The sequence below is a fragment of the Schistocerca serialis genome, chromosome 6 (assembly GCF_023864345.2).
Source record: "Schistocerca serialis cubense isolate TAMUIC-IGC-003099 chromosome 6, iqSchSeri2.2, whole genome shotgun sequence".
Taxonomy (NCBI): Eukaryota; Metazoa; Arthropoda; class Insecta; order Orthoptera; family Acrididae; genus Schistocerca; species Schistocerca serialis.
In genome coordinates this window covers 632928312-632954018 of record NC_064643.1, presented here as the reverse complement: position 1 = coordinate 632954018, position 25707 = coordinate 632928312, and positions in this window count along the sequence as shown.

Genomic DNA, 25707 nt, shown 5'->3' with positions numbered 1-25707 from the left:
TCCTGTACAATTCGTGTCTCATCTTAAACTGTTTTCGACTATACGGTTACGACTCTGCTACTGTGAATCGTACTTATTACACTGCACTGATATTTTATTATTGTAGATTGAAATTAACAGGCCATGGGATATTACTTTCATTACATTTTCCTATTCGTATTGGAAAACTGAGCACTACGTTTAGTGACTAGGAAATATGGAAGTGGATGAGCGAGTCAGCTCTGACAGAAGAGAATGGAGCATTAAAGCAGCGATAAAGAGCCACTAATCCATATTTTCTTAGCTGTAACAGATTACCAAAAGTGGCCTGTGCCAGTTAGCACACCGTTACCACAACGAATTAGCGGCCACGTGCCGGAGGATAATGGTCAGTAAGCTTCAGAGGCGCTGATCAGTCGTACTCGTGAGTCGAAAGCCATGAGAATACTAATTTATCTGTTTCAAAAATGGCTCTGAGCACTACGGGACTTAACAAGTATGGTCATCAGTCCCTTAGAACTTAGAACTACTTAAACCTAACTAACCTAAGGACATCACACAACACCCAGCCATCACGAGGCAGAGAAAATCCCTGACCCCGCCGGGAATCGAACCCGGGAACCCGGGCGTGGGAAGCGAGAACACTACCGCACTTCCACGAGATGCGGGCTTATCTGTTTCACTGGTTGTTGATCTTCGTGGGTGTGGATTATGTTACTTTAAGGCAGAGAGTGACCAGCCATTTTTTATATATTTCTTTATTGACACCTATAAGCGTTTTGGGTTTTCAGGCATCTTCAATGACGTAATACACATTTGTATATTCAGTTAGGATATGGTTCAAAATATCTACAATTCCTGCGCTGCGGCTGCCCTATACAAAATAACAATTTTTTTGATCTACTGCCTCTATGATAACAATATAAGAGTAACAACAAGCGGAATAGAAAGTACGTCCATCTAACGAGTAACATATTGCAGGCATGCACTCACGAATTGTAGTAGGTAAACAAAATCGTTATTTTGCTCAGGGCAATTTCAGCATCCAAACTGCATTTGATATTTTTAACGATATGCTAACAGAAGATTTAAATAAGCTGTACATCAACTGAGGATGGGCGAAAGTCCGAAACATACATTAGTATGAATAAAAATACATAAAAGTGACTCAGATTTCTGAAAGTAATTCTCGAGACGATAGGATGCCACGATATGCAAGTTCCTAAATTACTGTTCCTCTCTAAAATTGAGTGTGCGCTGTTTTTAAACTTACTGACAGATTGAAACTACGTGCCAGACAAAGAGACGAACCCCGCACCTTCCGTGACCGATGCTTCTGCTGTGATAGCACGACTGTCCGACCCGCTCGCAGAAGTTTAGTTCCACTAGTACCTTCCTCCCCAATTCGAGTCCTCCAAATTTTCATGCTTACCTAGGAGGTATTTTCTGCGGTATACTTTCCTGCAAGAGTGCTAGTCCCACAAGGCACACAGTGGATGTTGAGTCCAGTTCTGAAGACGGGAGAGAAGTACCGGTGGCGGTGAAGCTGTAGGGAGGTGTCATGAGTCATGTCCTGGATAACTCACTCGGTAAAAGCGTTGCCAACGAAAGGCAAAAGTTCCCGTTCAAGTCTCTGCCCGGCACAAAGTTTTAATCCGCCTGCAAGTTTCAAAACTCTGCGTAATATTTACTGGCGTGGATCATCAAAAGTTTATCTGACAGACATAATTTGTAACGACTCGTACACAGACAATATTTTGTAGGTCACTGATCCTGCAAGCACATACACTGGTTCTGACAGATAGCACTAGTAAACTAGACTTAACGTATTTACTCGCACATCATTAGAATACTACTCTGTACTCAGTCGATCATAGGATTTCATCTCCGACTTATTGCTTCCTTCAGCTCCGGTAATGATTTTTTACTGTGATAAGTGACACGTTCACATGAAATTGTAGGCTCCGATATAATTACCTTGTTATGTCCGTTGAAAATTCGGTGGAAGACCAGAACATACCATTTCCAATAGGAACATGTGTAGCAAAGCACTGTACTGTTGACATTTTTACGTAGTTCTGTTTACACTGTAACTAACCTGTTATTACGTTATTATTGGGAACGGAAATACTTATTAATTGTGAAATTAACGTGATAAGATTAGGGTCGCCACCAACTCTAACCACACAACTAATCAAAGGTTTGGCCGTGTCGGAAAATAAATTAATTTGATCATAGACCAAAAACTCACAAAATTGCATACGTTGTGATGTCGCTCGTAGGAGATGCGATGTAATTAATAGTACTGCCCATGCACTCTTCACGAGAATCAAACATTTAAAATAAAATAGAAAATCCTGTGCATAAGATCAGCTCCCGGCAACACACCTGAAAATAAGACTTAATCTAAAGCATTTGTTTTAAAATAAAAGGGGGAACTAATCACTGGACCTGTGCGTGAGGAAACGCGTTGGATGTGCTAACGGGAAAGCTATGAGGTGAGTGGCTTAGGTACAAAAACGTAACCTCGGAACACAAGAGAAAATTGTGGATAAAATCATTTATTCCTAAGATATGGATGTGAGGCAGGTACACAATTCCTGATAATATTAATTCCTAAAACATTGAAGAAAAGCATCGATACACTCAACGTTATAATCTACATCTAAAATCATTGGTGTGAATCATTCATACAACTGCTGTTGCCTGATAACTGATCGCAATAACTCGTAAAGCGGTACACGTTTCGCAGTACACCCGCGTGCTCACGTCGTTTGTGGAGACGCAGTTTCTAGGTATCGTGGCCAAGTTGCAATAATATCACATCACACAATTATGAACAGTTAACATTCTTTAAAACAAACATGAGATCGGACAGTTAGTGATGACAGTAGCCCAACAGACTCTAATGTTCAACCACGTGGTTGGTTCCCCACGGACGAAAGATACACAAAGCAAGGAAAATTTACGAGAAGGCAAAGCTATTAATAGTTAGAAAAATGAAAGCTTATACAGGTACAGCTGAAGGCAAACAGACATTCATACAGAAGCGAGTGCTCACTTCTTATCGACACACTGGTGTGGCGCTCTTCCGGCGGATCCAAGTCTGCTACAGAAATTTACTAAAAGAAAAATCTGCCAAAGTTTTGCATTCCTTGCTGCGACAAGGCAAAGCAATTTTTCAGAGTTGAAAAGCGAGGCCAAAAGCTAACAGCTCTCCTCTCGCCAAGTAACAAGGCGCCACGCGGTCAGTCTAACTCACCCTTCTTCGACTGGAGCACAGCTGTGGACGCTTCCCGTACCGGCGGCAGACTGCCCCCTTTTTCTTCTCCAGCCTCTTCCACGCACCTCGTGGCCCGGAAAACCCGAAGATGCCATTTCCGCCACCAACCTAACGCAGGTGGATTTCTCACAAGTAGCGCAAACCTCTTTGCCCACTTGCCCACTACGAGAGTTGGCTATTCTGTACAACTGCTGCTGAATCTGTATGACTATCGCAGACTTTCTGCAGCAGACTACGCCACCGTCTAACAACGTGACAGACAACCACATTCATTCAATCACACCACTATGAGAGTCGTGAGAAGAGATAAACAAGGAAAAGAAAGAGAAATGCTAGTGAAAATGGGCTACCGGGCGAATGAAAGGTGGCTACAGGACCCTTTTTAACACCACTGACCGATAACTTTCAATGTAGTGATTCTTCAACTACAAATAATAGTACTGTTACCACCGGTACTGGACAGTGTCAGAACCGCAGAGGTCTGAGAATCAATCCCAGTCGTTTAAGCTGTCATGAAGATTCAGGCCATTTAGATTTTGTAGATTGCGTCAGACTTTATTTCTATGTTCGGAAGCGCCCACCTAGGTCCGGTATGTGGCCCGGACAGGGAATGAATATCGCCAGCTGAGAAGAGGCAGCCGCTCGGTAGCCGCTGGCGACCCCTGACCTCGTCGCGGCGGGCGTCTGCTTCTCATTAGCAGACAATGGGAGCCGTGACGAAACACCGGTCCCAGCGCCGCCTGGGAAGAGCCGGCGGGCGCCGTATCTGTCCGTCGTTACGGTAGCGACCGGCGAAGGTCGCGTCGGCTACCTCAGCTCAGCTGCCGCCGTTGGGAAACGGGCCGGCGCTTGTTTGTGTTCGCTGGCTGGCGCCACGAGGCACACAAGGTCAGGGGGCTGTGGGACAGTTCACAGGACTTGCGCAAGCCGCTCTGAACACGTGCTGACCAGCGGAATCCTGATCAGTATGAGGGTGCGTTCCGTAGCTTGATACGTCCCCTGGATAAAGTATCAATCCCCTCCTAAAAGAGCACACTTCTCGCTTGGAGAAGTGGTGTAGAAGTGGAACCAGGTGGTCAGTGATCCTCCACCGCCGACGGTGTCATCTGTGCGACAAAATGGTAGATATCGAAATAGATGACAGAGGGATAGAAAAACAATTAAGATCGCTTAAAAAAGACCGCTGGACCCGATGGGATACCAGTTCGATTTTACACAGAGTAAGCGAAGGAACTTGCTCCCCTTCTTGCAGCGGTGTACCATAGGTCTCTAGAAGAGCGAAACGTTCCAAAAGATTGGAAAAGGGGACAGGTCATCCATGTTTTCAGGAAGGGACGTCGAACAGATGTGCAGAACTATAGACCTTTATCTCTAACGTCGATCAGTTGTAGAATTTTGGAACACGTATTATGTTCGAGTATAATGACTTTTCTGGAGACTAGAAATCTACTCTGCAGGAATCAGCATGGGTTTCGAAAAAGACAATCGTGTGAAACCCAGCTCGCGCTATTCGTCCACGAGACTCAGAGGGCCTCCCAGGTAGATGCCGTGTTTCTTGACTTCCGCAAGGCGTTCGATACAGATCCCCACAGTCGGTTAATGAACAAAGTAAGAGCATATGGACTATCAGACCAATTGTGTGATTGGATTGAAGAGTTCGTAGATAACAGAATGCAGCATGTCATTCTCAATGGAGAGAAGTCTTCCGAAGTAAGAGTGATTTCAGGTGTGCCGCAGGGGAGTGTCGTAGGACCGTTGCTATTCACAATATACATAAATGACCTTGTGGATGACATCGGAAGTTCACTGAGGCTTTTTGCGGATGATGCTGTGGTATATCGAGAGATTGTAACAATGGAAAATTGTACTGAAATGCAGGAGGATCTGCAATGAATTGACGCATGGTGCAGGGAATGGAAATTGAATCTCAATGTAGACAAGTGTAATGTGCTGCGAATACATAGAAATAAATATCCTTTTATCATTTAGCTACAATATAGCAGGTCAGCAACTCGAAGCATTTAACTCCATAAATTATCTGGGAGTAGGCATTAGGAGTGATTTGAAATGGAATGACCATATAAAATTATCGTAGGTAAAGCAGATGCCAGACTGAGATTCATTGGAAACATCCTAAGGAAATGCAGTCCGAAAACAAAGGAAGTAGGTTACAGTACACTTGTTCGCCCACTGCTTGAATACTGCTCACCGGTGTGGGATCCGTACCAGATAGGATTGATAGAAGAGATAGAGAAGATCCAACGGAGAGCACCGCGCTTCGTTACAGGATCATTTAGTAATCGCGAAAGCGTTACGGATATGATAGATAAACTCAGTAGCTCGGTACGGGTTTTTGTTGAAGTTTCGAGAACATACCTTCACCGAGGAGTCAAGCAGTATATCGCTCCCTTCTACGTATATCTCGCGAAGAGACCATGAGGATAAAATCAGAGAGATTAGAGCCCACACAGAGGCATACCGACAATCTTTCTTTCCACATGCAATAAGCGCTAACAACTATTTACAAGGTGTACGTGACAATTCAGTCTTCTTTAAATATTCATATATACGCTCTACAAACTATCGAAAGATACCTAATTCTGGTTGTAAATCTCGGCTAAGTATGTAGATGAGTGCTTGTAAGGTGCGAAATTGTAGCCACCTTACACAAGTTTGTAAGTGAAGAATCTGCACATTTATTCTGAAAATAAATTTGCTCATAACTATTGCTATGTCCCGCTCTCAGTCGCTAGTTTAATAATACGTTGTTTTAGGATTCTGTCACAATTTAAACAACATTAGAATGTTAGTGAGAAAGATACCTGTAAACTCTGCTGTGTTTAGGCAAAAGAAGCGATGTTAACGCAGCAACAAGAGATGTAACGTATTCTCACGCGACACAGTCCCTTATGAATCTATGTCTCCTCAACTACATTCGTGGTATGGCTGACAACTTGAGACCAGTCCTGTGATATAACATTTGCAATGACTTTTTTGTAAGGGGACAGAACAGCATGTGAAAACTATAGAGGTGTAACACTCCAAAGTACAGCTTATAAGAAATTCACAAGTATATTAAACGAAAGGATACGGAAGTGTGCAGAAGGCGTACTAGGGGAATATCAGTGTGGCTTTCGACCGGGCAGAGGAACAACTGATCAAATATTTGTGATAAGGCAAATGATGGAAAAGTTCTATGAATATGATATAGATCTGCATTTCTTATTCATCGATTTCAAACAAGCCTTTGACAGCATAAATCGGCAAGAACTATACAGAGTACTGAAAGAAGTTGGTATATGTGCTAAATTAATAAGACTAATCAGAATGAAAATGACAAGAGACAAGAGCAAAAGTAAAGGTCCTTAGCAGAACAAGTGAAAGCTTTGACTTTAATAAAGGTGTGAAGCAAGGGGATAGTCTCTCCACTGTCCTATTCAACATTGCCCTGCATAGTGCAGTAAATAAAATCAACAAAAGAGGCACCATATTTATGAAAACTAGCCAGATATGTGCATACGCTGATGACATTGCTATAGTTGGAAGAAATACCAATACACTCCTAGAAACATACCGGGCAATGGAAACAGAAGCCTTAAAAATTTGCCTCATAGTAAATGTAAACAAAACAAAATATATGGTAATGTCACAATCTGAGGCCAGAAGAACCCCTAAAAACCTAAACATCAATGGGAAATGCTTCAATGGAGTGTCCTCTTTTAACTACTTGGGAGCACTAATAACAAATGATAACAGTATTGGAAAGGCTATAAGGGAAAGAATACAAGCAGGAAACAGAGCTTACTTTGCAAATATGCAGCTTTTCAAAAGTAGCCTTGTTACAAGAAAAACTAAATTGCTAATATATAATTCCCTAGTCCGCCCAGTTATCACATACCGCTCAGAGGTATGGAAGTTGACAGAACACGATAAAAATGCTCTAAGAAGCATTGAGCGGAAAATACTACACAAAATTTATGGGCCAATAAGGGAGGAAGAAGGCTGGAGAATACGTTACAATGCCGAATTACAAGAGTTAATACAAGGCAGGGACATAGTAAAATTTGTTAAATCACAGCGAATACGATGGCTAGGACAGTTGGAGAGAATGGCAGAGGATAGAATTCCAAAGAAAACGATGAAAGGTATGATCCATTCAGTTAGGCGAAAAGGGAGACCTAGAAGAAGATGGATGGACGAGGTAATAATGGATATCAGCAACATGGGAGTCCGGGGGTGGAAAAGAGCAGCAAATAACCGAGAAGTGTGGAGGAAGATTGTTGAAGAAGCCAAGGCTCACCAAAGGCTGTAGAGCTACTGAAGAAGAAGAAGAATGACTTTTTTGTCACCATTTCAAACTTAGTGAGTGTAAATTTCTTGTTATTTTTTGTCACATTACTTTCCTCCTAAGCCCATATATTCTCATTCGGATTAAAAGAGCATGATACGGAGGAAGCCTGATTAAACTATGCTCTTTACCGTTAGCCATTTCGGTGACCTGGTAGCGTGGAGTTTCTAGCTTGTACAGTACTACAAGTTCCATTAACTTCGCCTTACACAAGCTAGATTCAACTTTATCCAGTCGAACATATTTTTGTACCCACAGAGAAATAGCCATATTCCTCCGCTGCATCGTTGGAGCTTTATCCATCACAACTGAGTAGTATTTCGCGTTGTCCACTACTATTGTTGAATATTTTGCAACAGAACATTATAATTACAACGGGTGTACGTGTTCTTGGACGACCCCTTTAATTGCGAATGTCGCGTTCATACGTCCTATACTGTTATTAATGCAAAGCAAACACGAAAAACTCGTTCACAATACCTGACGACTGTAAAACAGTTCAGCGCCAGAAAACATCACTTTACAGCGAGAGCTGATGAACGTAAGTGCCTATAATGGACGACACCGCGTGATACTATTTATCCACGCCGTGGAAATAGGGCCGCTTAACCAACCGAACTGCTGCCCGCGTGGTAGGGAAGGCCGGCTCGCCATTGGTGTTACCTGGGCAAAGGCGTAATCTCCTCTCCGGTGAGCTAAGCGTCAAAAGTCGCAACTAATTTTAAACGCACAGTAGTTAGTCAAGCACTGTCTCTCGCAGCTGCTGTCGCTTCCCAAATGCGACTGTTGTCGGTGATTGAGCGACAGTGGCTCTCTAGGAGTGAATTAGCCGGTTGGCCTGTATGAGAGGGAGCCATGACTTAGCTATTCCTCCTTACAAAATATGATAAGGACTTGTAGGTAACTTGAAATGATCTCAACAAGAAGTGCATAACAATTCCTAGTTTATTTCCTAAAAGGCTTCTCTTTTGCTACGCTTACTATTTGGGCTTTGCATCTACGAAGAAACCAAATCCTTATACGGAGACTGTGATTTGACGGCAACGCTCTGTGTATACCGAATATCACTGTTACTGTACCCAATCTGCAACAAAAGGAGTTCCTCAGTACTAGACTCTTTTAGAGCTTCCAGCAGCTCTACCTCTAATTTTCTATTTCTCTCAGACTCTCGCCAAAAGCGCCGTACTCCCTGGTTTTGTTCAGCCTTTCTCCTTCATCTCCGTCTGTCTCTGACATGAAGGTGGGTTTTCTTCTCATTGACTCTAATCTGCACTCGTCCTTAGTAAATTAGGCTGGGTGGAAGGGGAGAGGAGTCTATCGATATATTGCCTTTCTAGCCTGTTATTGGCTTTGTATGACGTATAGGCTCCCCTTCCAGAACACCTCTTCTAGCCCCGTGTTCGTATTTACTTCAGAAAACTTTCCGTTCCCTTGTTTTGATTCTGATGTGTACCGGGTATACTTCGCGAGAATACAATGTAATGCTGCTGTGTTCTCATCCCATACGGTGGTCGCCGCCACCCTTACACCGGCTGTCCACCCCCCCCCCCCCCCCTCCCAGCGAGTGTGGCACCCTGCCAATTCCCACTGCTGCACTGAATCTGACTTTTCTCTGTACAAGACCGGGTCCTTTTTCTCTGTGGATACGATGTTCTGTATGCTTACCTTTCATAACAAATATGACGTCTGTGCGAATACGGTTTTTTGGAGGTTTCCTTCGGTTATCAGGCTGCTTGAACTAGAAGATCCATCTCAAATATTTCCAATTGAGATCCTCTGTCCCCTAATGGCACCATGCTATAGTTGGAGTCAGGAATGATGACGGTCGAACTCATGCTCATTCTTCGCACTTATGTCACGCATTTGCCAACAACCAATAAGCGTTCAGTAGCATTCTGAGGGCTCTGCTGTGACAGTCGGAGCCAGTACGAGCTTTAAAATGTGATCGTAGCGAGTTATCTATTGAATTTTGCATGCCATTTGTTGCTAGTTGCCATCCCTGATGTAAGTGGTAAGTGATAAATTCTACGTAATCAAGCGAGAGACATAATCCGTTCTCAATTCTCGTAAATTATACAATTTATGTATTTAACGCATGGTGCTGTACACACGGTTTACAATGGTTGTATGATCATTGACAAAATACACTATAAAGAAATTACTACGTTCACATCGCCATTCTTTTTGTAGGTTTCAAAACGTTCTTCACAGTCTTTGTTCTATCCCGGAATGTTTTCTTTGTAGTATCCGCGTGGTATATACACTCTAAAGATACACAGAAAAAGCGATACATCACGAAGGAATTATCCGAATGGGACGGAAATCGGTACATGTGATGTACATGTATAAACAAGTGATTAAAGTTTCAGAAAAATTGGATGATTTATTCAAGAGAAAGGGCTTCACAAATTGAACAAGTCAGTAAAGCGTTGGTCAACTTCTGGCCCTCGTGCAAGCAGTTACTCGGCTTGAAATTGTTTGACAGAGTGATAAACTGCCAAATTCTGTCCAATTATCGTGTTGGATCGTCAAAATCCCGAGCTGGTTGGAGGTTCGAAGCGTTCTCAATTGGGGAGAGACCAGATGACCTCGCCGGCCAAGATAGGGTTTGGCAAGCACGAAGACAAGCAGCGGAAACTCTCGTCATGTGCGGGCGCGTACTATCTTGCTGAAATGCAACCCAAGGATGGCTTGCCGCGAGGGCAGCAAAATGGGGCGCAGAAAATCGTCGACGTACCGATACGCTTAAGGGCGTCGCAGATGACAACCAAAGGGGTTCTGCTACAAAAAGAAATGGCATCCCAGACCATCAGTCCTGGATGTTGCGTGGCCAAGCTGGTACCGGTATTCCAACGCTTTTTCTTTCTTAGCAGATTCACTTTTTTTCGAAGAACGCTGAAATGTAACACGGCATGTTTTATGAGCAACGTTGTTGAAACGTGTGACAGCACAGTTATTCCTGCTTTCATTCGTTCCGCCGGCATTTCAGTATTCACTACAAAAGTAGCAATCGCATCCTAAACGACAGCACCCCTTAAATTGTAAATTAGTATCATCTATTAGGGACACAGGCAAAGGCCTTGCCGCAGTGGATACGCCGGCTCCCGTCAGATTACCGAAGTTAAGCGCTGTCGGTCGTGGCCGGCACTTGGATGGGTGACCATCCGGGCCGCCATGAGCTGTTGCCCTTTTACGGGGTGCGCTCAGCCTAGTGATGCCAACTGAGGAGCTACTCGACCGAATAGTAGCGGCTCCGGTCAAAGAAAATCATCGTAACGACCGGGAGAGCGGTGTGCTGACCACACGCCCCTCCTATCCGCATCCTCATATGAGGATGACGCGGCGGTCGGATGGTCCCCATGGGCCACTTGTGGCCTGTCGACGGAGTGTTAGTGTATTAGGGACACAGATGAATTTCTTGTGTTTGGAAACAGTTCTTTTTAACTTTTTTAGTCGACCACTCTTACAATGTTGTCAGAATCAGGGGCTATTAAGACTGCGACGTATTTGGCCGGAAATAATTTCTAAGGAAACTGATGACTGGTTAACGCAGCCACATATCCTCATTCACAAAAGGATACCCCGATGTGGCCGTTTGTGGATGTGGGGGTGGTTTATTTTTTTGTATTTAGACATCTGATCTGAAATTCCTCAATTAGTCGTTTTAATTATTGCTGGATGCCAAACTAGTATAGATAGACGAAAAGTGATTTAATTTTTTTCTGTTGAGATGTCATCACATGAAGGAAAAGTTTCTAAAAGGTAACCACGTAAGTTAAAACAAAGAAATGCATTATTTATTAAGGGTGAGAGATTCATTGTAGATTATTATCCTACTTAACCAACTGTATCCACGTTATGCGTATGAGTGAGACGCACTAGTTATTGCACGAAATGCGTCGTACGTAACTTGTAGTTCGTTGTTATTCTCGTTTTCAGCGTTCAGTGCGCTTTACCACATGTTGTTGGTTACATACGAGGTTTTATGATCCATCATGGATTTTGAATTGTTTGAACTTATTGACTTAAATGTGTGTTATGGTGAGGCGGAGGACAATTGAAGGGAAATTGTACGTGTGTGCGAGCCTCGGTTTGCCAACAGGAGACAACCACAATCTAGTACCTTTCCTGCCGCCTGCCAGAGGCAACATGTCAGCTGCGTGAGGCATGATGAGAGAGCACCGTGCTCTGTGTAGGGCAGTAAATGTGCTGTAGCGCGTGCTGCTGTCTCAGCTCACGCAAACATTTCGAGGATACTGCAGGAGCACAGCCTGTATTCGTACAGACTTCATAAGATGCGGACACAAGGACCACCCGATTTCATAACCCGTATGAAATTTGTGTGGTGGCATCAGAATACCAATGCTGCATTCCAACATCACGCTTTATTCTACTTGATGTATAGCCATTACTTTAACTGTAAAGAAAACTCTGTTTCTTATTGCCGTGATCATGTGTGTGTACACAAGATTACTAGTTTCGACAGGGCTGAGCTGCCATCTTCAGATCTGCGGCTTAGTCCTGTCGATACTGGTAATCCAGTATATATACACGTACAAGGCAATAAAAACCTCCAAAAGAGAGGACGACGGTTCAATCCCGTCTCCAGCCATCCTGATTTAGGTTTTCCGTGATTTCCCTAAATCGCTTCAGGCAAATGCCGGGATGGTTCCTTTGAAAGGGCACGGCCGATTTCCTTCCCCATCCTTCCCTCACCCGAGCTTGCGCTCCGTCTCTAATGACCTCGTTGTCGACGGGACGTTAAACAATAATCTCCTCCTCCTCCTCCTCCAAAAGAGAAGCTTTCTTTACAGTGACTTAAGTCATCGCTCTGAAGCCGACAATGCCAGGTATTTATATTACTTTAACTGTTGGAACAGTGATTTCTGGAACAGTGAGAAACCATAAGACGTTTCTAATAGACGTCACAAAATAAGATTTTCTGTGAATGTTTGGGTTGGAATGGTTAATATGAATATCTTATAGGATCTGGACCGCTGCCAGACGTCTGCACCACATATCACACTTAGTGGGTTCAAATGGTTCTGAGCACTATTGGACTTAACATCTGAGGTCATCAGTCCCCTAGAACTTAGAACTACTCAAACCTAATTAATCTAATGACATCACACACACTCATTCCCGAGGCAGGATTCGAACCTGCGACCGTAGTGGTCGCGCGGATCCAGACTGAAGCGCCTAGAACAGCTCGGCCGCACGGGCCGGCCTCACATTTAGTGAACAGCCAGACGTAGTATCTCTAAATGAGCGCAGCAGCCTATGATTCCCGCACAATGGAACCCCAACATGATTCCATGCTGTGCGCCAAAACTGTTGACTGCTGACTTTCGGTAACGTTGGACAGGAAGAAGTGCACCTACAGCGTGATCAGCACATTCGCCGCTGCGCGGGGCAGCCGCGCAGTCTCAGTCGCCTTCCTACGGTTCGCGCTGCTTCCCCCCCCCCCCCCCCCCCCCTCCCCCCCTCGGAGGTTCGAGTCCTTCATCGGTCATGGGTGTGTGTGTTGTCCTTGGTGTAAGTTGGCTTGCTATGAGCACTATGGGACTTAACTTCTAAGGTCATCAGTCCCCTAGAACTTAGAACTACTTAAACCTAACTAACCTAAGGAGATCACACACATCCATGCCCGAGGCAGGATTCGAACCTGAGGCCGTGGCGGTCGCGCGGTTCCGGAATGTAGCGCCTAGAACCGCTCGGCCACAGCGGGCGGCTAGTGTAAGTTGTCAAGCGCAACTAGCTCTTTATACTCATGAAGTAATAAGTGTTATCGACAGCGGATGTCAAATTGATTCCATATTTTTAGATTTCCAGAAGGCTTTCGACACCGTTCTTCACAAGCATCTTCTAACCAAACTGCGTGTTTACGGTGTATCGCCTCAGTTGTCCGACTAGATCCTTGATTTTCTGTCAGAAAGGTCACAGTTGGTAGTAATAGACGGAAAGTCATCGAGTAAAACAGAAATAATATCCGGCGTTCCCCAAGGAAGTGTTACAGGCCGTCTATTGTTCCTGATCTATATTAACGACGTAGGAGACAATCTGAGTAGCCGTCTTAGATTGTTTGCAGATGATGCTGTTATTTACCGTCTTTTAGAGTCATCAGATGACGAAAACGAATTGCAAAATGATTTAGATAAGATATCTGTATGGTGCGAAAAGTGACAATGGACCCTGAATAAAGAAAAAAGTGTGAAGTTATTCACTTGAGTACTTAAAGAAATCAGCTAAATTTCGATTACGCGATAAGTCACACAAAACTGTAGGCTGTAAATTCAACTAAATACTCAGGAATTACAATTACAAATAACCTAAATTGGAACGATCACATACATGATATTGTGGGTGGAGCAAACTAAAGACTGCGATTCATTGGCAGAACACTTAGAAGGTGTAACAGGTCTACTAAAGAGACTGCTTACATCACGCTTGTCCGCCCTATTCTGGAGTATTGCTGTGCGGTGTAGGATCCGCATCAGGTGGGACTGACGGATGACATCGAAAAAGTGCAAAGAAGGGCAGCTCGTTTTGTATTATCGCGAAATAGGGGAGATAGTGTCACAGACATGATACGTGAATCGGAGTGGCAATCATTAAAACAAAGGCGTTTTTCGTTGCGACGGGATCTTCTCATGAAATTTCAATCACCAGTTTTCTCCTCCGATTGCGAAAACATTCTGTCGGCGCCCACCTAGATAGGGAGAAATGATCATCACGATAAAATAAGAGCAATCAGGGCTCGCATAAAAATTTAAGTGCTCGTTTTTCCCGCGTGCCGTTAAAGAGTGGGATGGTAGAGAGACAGCTTGAAGGTGGTTCATTGAACCCTCTGCCAGGCACTTTATTGTGAATAGCAGAGTAATCACGTAGATGTAGAAGTTAGTTTAAGTAGTATGTAAGCCTAGGGACCGATGACGTCAGTAGTATGGTCCCATAGGAACTTCCCACCGCAAAAGCACATTCGCCGATTTGACGCCACTCGTCTTTTATTTCTTCGTGGTGTGACAGTTCTGGCTCTGGGAGCGGCAATATTCAACCCCTAGGTTCATTTCATAGTTTGGGTTAGATTGCATTAGTTAATGTGAGACGTAAGAAGTGGAATAAGGTACAGGCAAGAGATGACACAGTGGGTGACAAACTGCGCCAATTTTGTCGTCGACACTTCCACTGTAGGAGATTTAGGGGCTACCCCTGAGCCAACGTGCCAAATCTTTAATTTTCATTTGCTAATATTTCATAATGGATTTGTAAGATTTAATTGATAATCGTTATAGCTGTCTTGTCAGAAGTAAGATATCATCTATTCACTTTAGTTCTCATTTTAATAACGACTGTTAGCAATATTAGACGAACGATAAGCACACGACGCACTGCCCCGAGCGGAGTGATTCGTGTTGGCCAGTTTATTCGGTAGGGATGGCCATGCAGTACAGTTCAGTATAGGGGCCGCACAGTTAGTATCTAGGTAGCGTGCTGTGTATGATGACTTTAAGGCATCGCGACTCTGCGACCAGCGCAGAGGAGAACAGCGTATAGAATGTGTAAACTTAACTGTAAGTGCATTAATACATCATGAGAATAAATATTACATACGTGAACTGGGTTACATGTGATTTTGTATTCGTTTGTTTGTGAAATATCTCGTTAGCAACTTCCTGGCAGATTAAAACTGTGTGCCAGACCGAGTCTGGAACTCGGGACCTTGGCCTTTCGCGGGCAAGTGCTCTACCAATTTTTTTTTATTTTTAATCTCATTTTGTCCTATATTATTCGTTGACTTTGTTAGTGGCGGGCGTCCGATGACACTCGTTCAGGTTGTTCGTTGATCCTCTCAGTCAGTTTTTTATTACAGAGGGTAGCTAAACCCTCTGACCGAACACGCTGAGCTACCGTGCCGGCGTTGAGCTACCCAAGCACGACGCACGGCGGCTCGTCCTCGCAGTTAGGAGACGAGGCACTGGCAGAAGTACAGCTGTGAGGACGGGTCGTGAGTCGTGCTTGGGTAGCTCAGTTAGTAGAGGACTTGATCGCGAAAGGCAAAGGCCCCGAGTTCGAGTCTCGTTCCAGCACAAAGTTTTAGTCTGCCAGGAAGTATCATATCAGCGCACACTCCGCTGCAGAGTAAAAATCTCAATCTCGTTAGCAGTTTACGGTTTTAGCCACTCCGTGTGTTATAAAAAAAAAAAAAAATGAAAATCCACTGGCATCCCAGTTAACTTCGGATACTCATTTAGCAACATAGTGCGCCGTAGCGAGGTTACTAGTAAATTTCTGAGCTTCACGTCAAGTACAACTGATTCGCGACCTGAGTCCTTCTTCTGTACAGGGACAAGGACATCCTTAGAAGACATCAACTGAATGGACAGTGATCTGATATGATGTGGCAGAGTACGAATAGACCGCTCACACGTCCGGCATTCCCAGTACAAATGGTAAAACGCGAACAGTTAATGCTATGTGCGGTAACACAGAGGAGGGAATGAATACTCACAAGGGAAGGCCGGCAATTGTGAAATTCAGATTCGATTCATACTGCGCATAATAAAAGCTCATGGCCAGAGGTGTAATGTGGCAAAGCACCAAGATGCACTTCTCAGCCGTTGTCGAGAAAATCGACAGTTAAAAGAAACCGTTACGGTGACATACTCTCTACGATTAACAATTATCTACAGCGTCGTGGCGCAGCGGTAAGCGCTCGGGTTTGTAATCCGCAGGTCGCCGGATCGAATCTCGCGCCATGCAACCTTTTTTTTTAATATTTGTTTTTTGTAACTCAAATGTATACAGGGTGTAACAAAAAGGTACGGCCAAACTTTCAGGAAACATTCCTCACACACAAAGAAAGAAAATATGTTATGTGGACATGTGTCCGGAAACGCTTACTTTCCATGTTAGAGCTCATTTTATTACTTCTCTTCAAATCACATTAATTATGGAATGGAAACACACAGCAACAGAACGTACCAGCGTGACTTCAAACACTTTGTTACAAGAAATGTTCTAAATTTCCTCCGTTAGCGAGGATACATGCATCCACCCTCCGTCGCATGGAATCCCTGACGCGCTGATGCAGCCCTGGAGAATGGCGTATTGTATCACAGCCGTCCACAATACGAGCACGAAGAGTCTCTACATTTGGTACCGGGGTTGCGTAGACAAGAGCTTTCAAATGCCCCCATAAATGGAAGTCAAGAGGGTTGAGGTCAGGAGAGCGTGGAGGCCATGGAATTGGTCCGCCTCTACCAATCCATCGGTCACCGAATCTGTTGTTGAGAAGCGTACCAACACATCGACTGAAATGTGCAGGAGCTCCATCGTGCATGAACCACATGTTGTGTCGCACTTGTAAAGGCACATGTTCTAGCAGCACAGGTTGAGTATCCCATATGAAATCATGATAACGTGCTCCATTGAGCGTAGGTGGAAGAACATGAGGCCCAATGCAGACATCACCAGCAATGCCGGCCAAACGTTCACAGAAAATCTGTGTTGATGACGTGATTGCACAATTGCGTGCGGATTCTCGTCAGCCCACACATGTTGATTGTGAAAATTTACAATGTGATCACGTTGGAATGAAGCCTCATCCGTAAAGAGAACATTTGCACTGAAATGAGGATTGACACATTGTTGGATGAACCATTCGCAGAAGTGTACCCGTGGAGGCCAATCAGTTGCTGATAGTGCCTGCGCACGCTGAACATGGTACGGAAACAACTGGTTCTCCCGTAGCACTCTCCATACAGTGACGTGGTCAACGTTACCTTGTACAGCAGCAACTTCTCTGACGCTGACATTAGGGTTATCGTCAGCTGCACGAAGAATTGCCTCGTCCATTGCAGGTGTCCTCGTCGTTCTAGGTCTTCCCCAGTCGCGAGTCATAGGCTGGAATGTTCCGTGCTCCCTAAGACGCCGATCAATTGCTTCGAACGTCTTCCTGTCGGGACACCTTCGTTCTGGAAATCTGTCTCGATACAAACGTACCGCGCCACGTCTATTTCCTCGTGCTAATCCATACATCAATTGGGCATCTGCCAACTCCGCATTTGTAAACATTGCACTGACTGCAAAACCACGTTCGTGGTGAACACTAACCTGTTGATGCTACGTACTGATGTGCTTGATGCTAGTACTGTAGAGCAATGAGTCGCATGTCAACACAAGCACCGAAGTCAATATTACCTTCCTTCAATTGGGCCAACTGGCGGTGAATCGAGGAAGTACAGTACATACTGACGAAACTAAAATGAGCTCCAACATGGAAATCAAGCGTTTCCGGACACATGTCCACATAACATCTTTTCTTTGTTTGTGTGTGAGAAATGTTTCCTGAAAGTTTGGCCGTACCTTTTTGTAACACCCTGTATACACACACACACACACACACACACACACACACACACACCCATATACAGGGTGTTTCAAAAATAACCGGTATATTTGAAACGGCAATAAAAACTAAACGAGCAGCGATAGAAATACACCGTTTGTTGCAATATGCTTGGGACAACAGTACATTTTCAGGCAGACAAACTTTCGAAATTACAGTAGTTACAATTTTCAACAACAGATGGCGCTGCGTCTGGGAAACTCTATAGTACGATATTTTCCACATATCCACCATGCGTAGCAATAATATGGCGTAGTCTCTGAATGAAATTACCCGAAACCTTTGACAACGTGTCTGGCGGAATGGCTTCACATGCAGATGAGATGTACTGCTTCAGCTGTTCAATTGTTTCTGGATTCTGGCGGTACATCTGGTCTTTCAAGTGTCCCCACAGAAAGAAGTCACAGGGGTTCATGTCTGGCGAATAGGGAGGCCAATCCACGCCGCCTCCTGTATGTTTCGGATAGCCCAAAGCAATCACACGATTATCGAAATATTCATTCAGGAAATTAAAGACGTCGGCCTTGCGATGTGGCCGGGCACCATCTTGCATAAACCACGAGGTGTTCGCAGTGTCGTCTAAGGCAGTTTGTACCGCCACAAATTCACGAAGAATGTCCAGATAGCGTGATGCAGTAATCGTTTCGGATCTGAAAAATGGGCCAATGATTCCTTTGGAAGAAATGGCGGCCCAGACCAGTACTTTTTGAGGATGCAGGGACGATGGGACTGCAACATTGGGCTTTTCGGTTCCCCATATGCGCCAATTCTGTTTATTGACGAAGCCGTCCAGGTAAAAATAAGCTTCGTCAGTAAACCAAATGCTGCCCACATGCATATCGCCGTCATCAATCCTGTGCACTATATCGTTAGCGAATGTCTCTCGTGCAGCAATGGTAGCGGCGCTGAGGGGTTGCCGCGTTTGAATTTTGTATGGATAGAGGTGTAAACTCTGGCGCATGAGACGATACGTGGACGTTGGCGTCATTTGGACCGCAGCTGCAACACGGCGAACGGAAACCCGAGGCCGCTGTTGGATCACCTGCTGCACTAGCTGCGCGTTGCCCTCTGTGGTTGCCGTACGCGGTCGCCCTACCTTTCCAGCACGTTCATCCGTCACGTTCCCAGTCCGTTGAAATTTTTCAAACAGATCCTTTATTGTATCGCTTTTCGGTCCTTTGGTTACATTAAACCTCCGTTGAAAACTTCGTCTTGTTGCAACAACACTGTGTTCTAGGCGGTGGAATTCCAACACCAGAGAAATCCTCTGTTCTAAGGAATAAACCATGTTGTCTACAGCACACTTGCACGTTGTGAACAGCACACGCTTACAGCAGAAAGACGACGTACAGAATGGCGCACCCACAGACTGCGTTGTCTTCTATATCTTTCACATCACTTGCAGCGCCATCTGTTGTTGAAAATTGTAACTACTGTAATTTCGAAAGTTTGTCTGCCTGAAAATGTACTGTTGTCCCAAGCATATTGCAACAAAAGGTGTATTTCTATCGCTGCTCGTTTAGTTGTTATTGCCGTTTCAAATATACCGGTCATTTTTGAAACACCCTGTATATATATATATATATATATATATATATATATATATATATATGTGTGTGTGTGTGTGTGTGTGTGTGTGTGTGTGTGTGTATTCCCGGCAATCAGTTGCAACAATTATGCATATAATAAGTTTTTGAAAGTCGTTTGTCGTGGAAAAATAGTACTTGAAATAAAACACAATATCACAAATAATATTCAAGTGGATACAATTTATTGAAAAGTTTGGTATACACTCGCACGTAATTAACAATTAGTGACCAGAAGTAGCTGGAGTATCGCACGAACCAGAGTGGTAGTTATCACAGAAACATGGAAAGCAGAAAACAGCACGACGTCGAGCACATCTGATAAACGGTGCGTTTTTACAAGAACAATTGTTTTTTTAAATTATCTGTTGGGAAACACAGCTGATTGACATTCTGAAAAATTGTTCTATCGATCGTCAGGTTTGATGCATACCACGCGTATCTTATCATATCGGCAAAAATCGGAGAAGACAATTGGTGGTGGACGACGGATTGGATTTTTATACAATCGTCTCTGGAGTTGATGTCACGGTTTCGCTCCATTAAAAAAGCACAATTTTGAAGGCGCTTGGTCAAATTTTTTACCTGGCGGTAAAAATACACATCACACGATTGGACGAGAGGAGTGCACTTTGGAGGAATGACTTTTATAGTGCACGTTGGTAACTTCTTATCGTCCTGGAACATCTCATCGTATAACGCCGGGTTCGTTTGCCCACCCCAAGAGTCGATCAGAAGGAGAAATTCTTTCTTTTGTTCGTATGGTTGCAAAGCATTACGCAAGAAGTCCATGAACAAACCCATTGTTAGTTTACCGGATTTGGAGGATGTAATAACAACGTTGGTATACTTCTTGGCGTACTCGTAGACTATCTTCTGTACTCTGGGTCCAAACGTACCTGTGGACTCTTGGAAGCATACGAAAACAAGAGGCAAGACTCGTCCAGACATCGTTATTGAATATTGTGCCGTATACGAATGCGTCACCTTGTTCATGTCGTGTCGGGTTACCGGGACAGCCTTTGACCCTTTTTCGGCGAGAGTCTGTTGAACGTGGACTGGTACTGGCACCCTGACAAACAAAATATAAAAATATCGTTTATATAAGAAATATACGAAATATGTGTTATCTATCATATATCAGATTATCATATTCTATCATCATGTCATATGACATTTGTGAACAGCTCTTTACGTACCTGTTTGATCAGTATTAATTATGAAATCTTTGTCGAAGTTAGTTATCAACGTTCGCGTCTGGATCCGAAATGTGTCCGCTGCGGCCAAAATTTCGTCTTGAGTAGCCGTCTCTTTTTGGGAAACAAATTTCGTGATTTTCCGTTGCCGAATCCCACGCTTCTTTTTAAATTCGGTGACCCATGTTTTTGAAGCTTTGAAGTTGAAATCTAGGAAATGACTTGCAGCACCCACGGCCCACTGCTGCAGGTTTCTGGTAGTAACTTGCTGGAAGTTTTGTCGAGCTTCTACGAAGCGATCATGCACCCATGAATCGATGGTACAATATTTATCAAATTTGCTACCGCCATGCTTGATTTGCTCTTCCCACCTGGATAAATAGCCCATATTTCTCAAACGAGAGCACCCCTTTTTTTGCAGAGTTTTGAGACTCCAGCCTGGATGTTCTTTGGCCAGATCGACAGCTCTAATTTTGTAATCCAGAGAAATATAGTCATATCCCTTTTTTTCCTTCTCGTCCGGCTCGTATTCGTCTGATGATTCGTTGGCAGTGGGACTCGTTTCACCGTCTTCGTAGGCATTATTATCGTCGATTTCATTAATGTCTATCAGTTCCTCATCATGAACGAGGGTTTTATGAGGCGAGAATTTGCAGCGTATTCTGGAACATTTCTACCCCAATTACCATGGCTTCTTCGTTGGTTGATGATGACGGTTCTGCTGCGATGCGATTACTGTTACGAAGGAGGCTTTCAAAATACACCAACGCATCTTTCAATTGTTGTTTCGCCACTTCACTGTGTATAGAATCTTCTTCGATCACATCACTTTGATGCGAAGGGCCCGGATCGCTCTCCAATTGTACCGCCTCCATTTTTCCGTTTGTTTAACAGGGTGTACCAAAGCTCTCACGTACGCTCTGATTTTCGATGATGTTATAAGTTGCGCTAGGGACCGGATCTACCTTCTTTCAAAGTTAGCAGGCAACTACGCTCTTATGCGGCGGCTCGTTTCGGCCCATTCAACATCTGTCCTTCAAGTGTAACGAGCGAGTATATTTCATACCTGCCACAGCAAATTTGTGTTCGTGGGGTCTCTATTCTAATTCGAACGTTTGACTTACACTATACGTATTCGTTTCGGAATATCGTTTCTACGTCTTCCGTTAACTATACGCGGTAAACATTATGAAGACAATTAATAACATTTGTGAAATACAACTTTGTTTGCGGAAAACATAATGATGTTCGAAGTCGCCGGTTTTTCCACGACAAACGACTTTCAACAACTTATTATATGCATAATTGTTCCAAATGATTGCCGGAAATTATATATATATATATATATATATATATATATATATATATATATTATATTTGAATTACAAAAAACAAATACTAAAAAAAAGGTTGCATGACGCGAGATTCGATCCGGCGACCTGCTGATTACGAACCCGAGCGCTTACCGCTGCGCCACGACGCTGTAGATAATTGTTAATCGTAGAGAGTATGTCACCGTAACGGTTTCTTTTAACTGTCGCTTTTCTCGACAACGGCTGAGAAGTGCATCTTGGTGCTTTGCCACATTACACCTCTGGCCATGAGCTTTTATTATGCGCAGTATGAATCGAACCTGAATTTAACAATTGGCGGCCTCCCCTTGTCAGAGCGGATGTTGCGCTGGACCCCCTCTGCCGCAGTACTCAGCGCGCGAGTGTTTTGTCGTTTTTATCGCCACAGTATTCATACCACAAGTGTGTTCCGTATTACATGTGTTGAACCGTTGGAAATAAGCTTAAACAACGTGATTATACCTTTGCAGTTTGTACCCCACTAGGAGAAAATACACATTTATCGCTAGAACAGGTACCGAAATTGTTCCAGAACTTTTTGCCGGGATCACTAGAGGCACATGTCACATGAGATCATATGTTATTGCCTACAGCGGAACAAGGCTCGTGTAAAGGAGAGGGTTTCCGCCCTCCAGGAGCCACGCCAGCGTGACCAAGAGTTGCACACGTAGACATGACTGTCAACACTACCACTGGGCCATCTTCACCCCCTCGAGGCTCAAACATAATACATCTCTATGGCCAAATGTTCTTCTCCAAGGCTCTCACTGAACAGGACTGTGCCACAAAGCTTCCTTCTATCCCTACCATCTTCATTCCATGGTGGACTCCTATTGGTCTCTCCATGTTGCGTCCTCCAGCCATTGAGTAATGGAATCACACACTCGCGGATTGCACCAGGTCGTGCTGATGACACTCTGTTTATCAGACAGACGAGTTACCCCGGAAAAAAACGTTGCATTCGTACTATGTTTGGTTGCCAAGTGCTTATGACTATAGTTCTGTCTAATATGGCCAGGTTTCTAGTGGCGTATTTGTTCCGTTCTCCCTGAGTTGTTCTCTAGAGACTGAAATTTTCTGTTTCCAAGCGAATGGTCTAAGAAAGCGGTACTCAAAATGTGCTCTGCTGAGTTCTGACGCTCCTTAAGGCCTCTGCGAGGGGTTCGCCAAAATAATGTCAATCTAAAGAATAAAGCACATCATGTGTTGTTAGATACTGAGGAAAAGAACTCTTATAAACATCATGTCAATGTTGGTTATGTAAAAGTTATTTTTTTCAGGGTGTAACAGCCGAAATTACGACCAAAGCTGCAGGGAACAGAATTTAGCTTGTAAGATCAGATATGTGGCGACTCGTTACTCGTCACTACACAGGGGCGAGGCGGCCGTGCTGACGCTCTCTCTCTGTCTGTCTGTCTCTCTCTCTCTCTAACACACACACACACACACACACACACACGCACACACACACACACACTGAACGCTGTCCTTCATCATCTCCACACATTGCGAACATTCCACTACAGTCTCTCCATTTCTCTCTCATCCACAAACACCTCAAGAGCCCTCGAAGGATTTCGTCGCTTCCCTGTCTACGCTTCACTGCCTGGCGCTGAGTAAACACGGGCCTAGCAGCACAGGGCACAGCTCCGGCTCCAGTTTGCGATTGAAACGTGCAGTCCAATTCGACAAGGTCAATCCACGCACTGCAATCGCACCGCGGTATATTTGATTCGTGGTTGTTGTTTACTGTACTTATAAAATAAAATATACTGTGAGGACGTTATTCCGTGTTTTTCATTTTATAAAAGAAAACTGTTGGTTTTAAAAGATAGAATTGTGTGCAGGCTTAAAGGTGTTCCGACGAAAGTTCATAGGTGGTTCGCGGGAAGGTGCGGCATCAGCGTCAAAGATTGCAGATCAAGGCTGTGAGAATCAGATGGTTCAAATGGCTCTGAGCACTATGGGACTTAACATCTGTGGTCATCAGTCCCCTAGAACTTAGAACTACTTAAACCTACCTAACCTAAGGACATCACACACATCCATGCCCGAGGCAGGATTCGAACCTGCGACCGTAGCAGTCGCGCTGTTCCGGACTGCGCGCCTAGAACCGCTAGACCACCGCGGCCGGCTGTGAGAATCAAGAAGATGATTTAACGCCTTCAAGCGACATGGTTTCAAGCAGTAAGATGTCTAATGACTCACGAAACGTGAAAAAAAGAATGGCAAAGCTTACATCAATCTCGTATTTGTTGATTCTAACGACTCATCTCTCTGCATGTCATGTAACAAGGTACTCCCAAATAGCTCCACGGAACCTGGTAAGATATGCTGGCTTTTAGAAACTATACAACCCGAACAGCAGGGAAAGAGTGAAGAATTCTTTGTACGTAAGAAAGAACAGATATTAAGAAGTCAAAAAGCTACGCAGCATATGACCCAAACAGTGAATGAAAAAGCCATAGAGGCTACGTGTTTGGTCAGCTTTAGCATTACACAAGCAGGTGAACCCCGTACTATCGCTGAGCATTCAATAAAACCATGTGTGACAAAAATACCACAAAGTACCGCGATGAATGATCTGCAAAGCATTTTTCTGCAGTGCCCTCATCAAATGACAATGCTTAGCGTCGAAGTAACGGTCTCGCAGGCTACGTCAAACGAGGGCTAGTTGCAACTTCCCGGAAGATTAGAACTGCGTGTCGATCCGAGACTCGAACTCGATATCTCCATTTTTTACGGGCAAGTGCTCTACCGACTGTGCTACTCAATCACGACACGCGACCCACCCCACAGCCTTTCTTCCGACGGTGCCAAATCTCCTACCTTCCAAACTTCACAGAAGTTCTCGAGCGCAACTTTCAGGACCAATACTCCTGGGAGAAAGGATATTTCACTCTTATGGATTAGCCACAGCCTGGGGGATGTTTCCTCAATGACTTTTTCATTCTTTGGCGGAGAACTGTTAAGTTTAGAAGGCAGGAGATGAGCTACTAGCGCAGTTTAAACTATGAGGACGGATCATGAGTCGTGCTTGGACAAGTCAGTCGGTAGAACACTTGCCTGTGAAAGGCAAAGGTCCCGACTTCGACTCTCGCTGCGGCACACTGCTCATCTCTGCCAGCAAGTTTCATATCAGCGCACACTCCCCTGCAGAGTGAAAAATTCATTCTGACAACTCGTTGGTCACTTTCATCAGAGCAAATTCTCCTTGCAAATTAATGAATCGACTGATGTTGCTGGACTGGTCACCTTGCTAATAGTTGCACGATATCCATATAAACATTCATTCGAAGAAGACTTGCCTATTTTCGTATCGATGCCAACTAACACTACCAGGAAAGAAACTTTTAACACTATGAACAATTTTTTGAAATAAACCGTCTCGATTGGAAAGATTTTATCGAGTTTTGTACAGATGGGGCTGAGGCAGTAACTAATTAAACAGCTGAAGAGGTATCACAAGTAAGAAATAAAAAGCCAAACCGAAATTCCAGCCATTGTAATTAGTATAGACAAGCACATGCGCTAGAGAGGATGCCGCTAAATCTA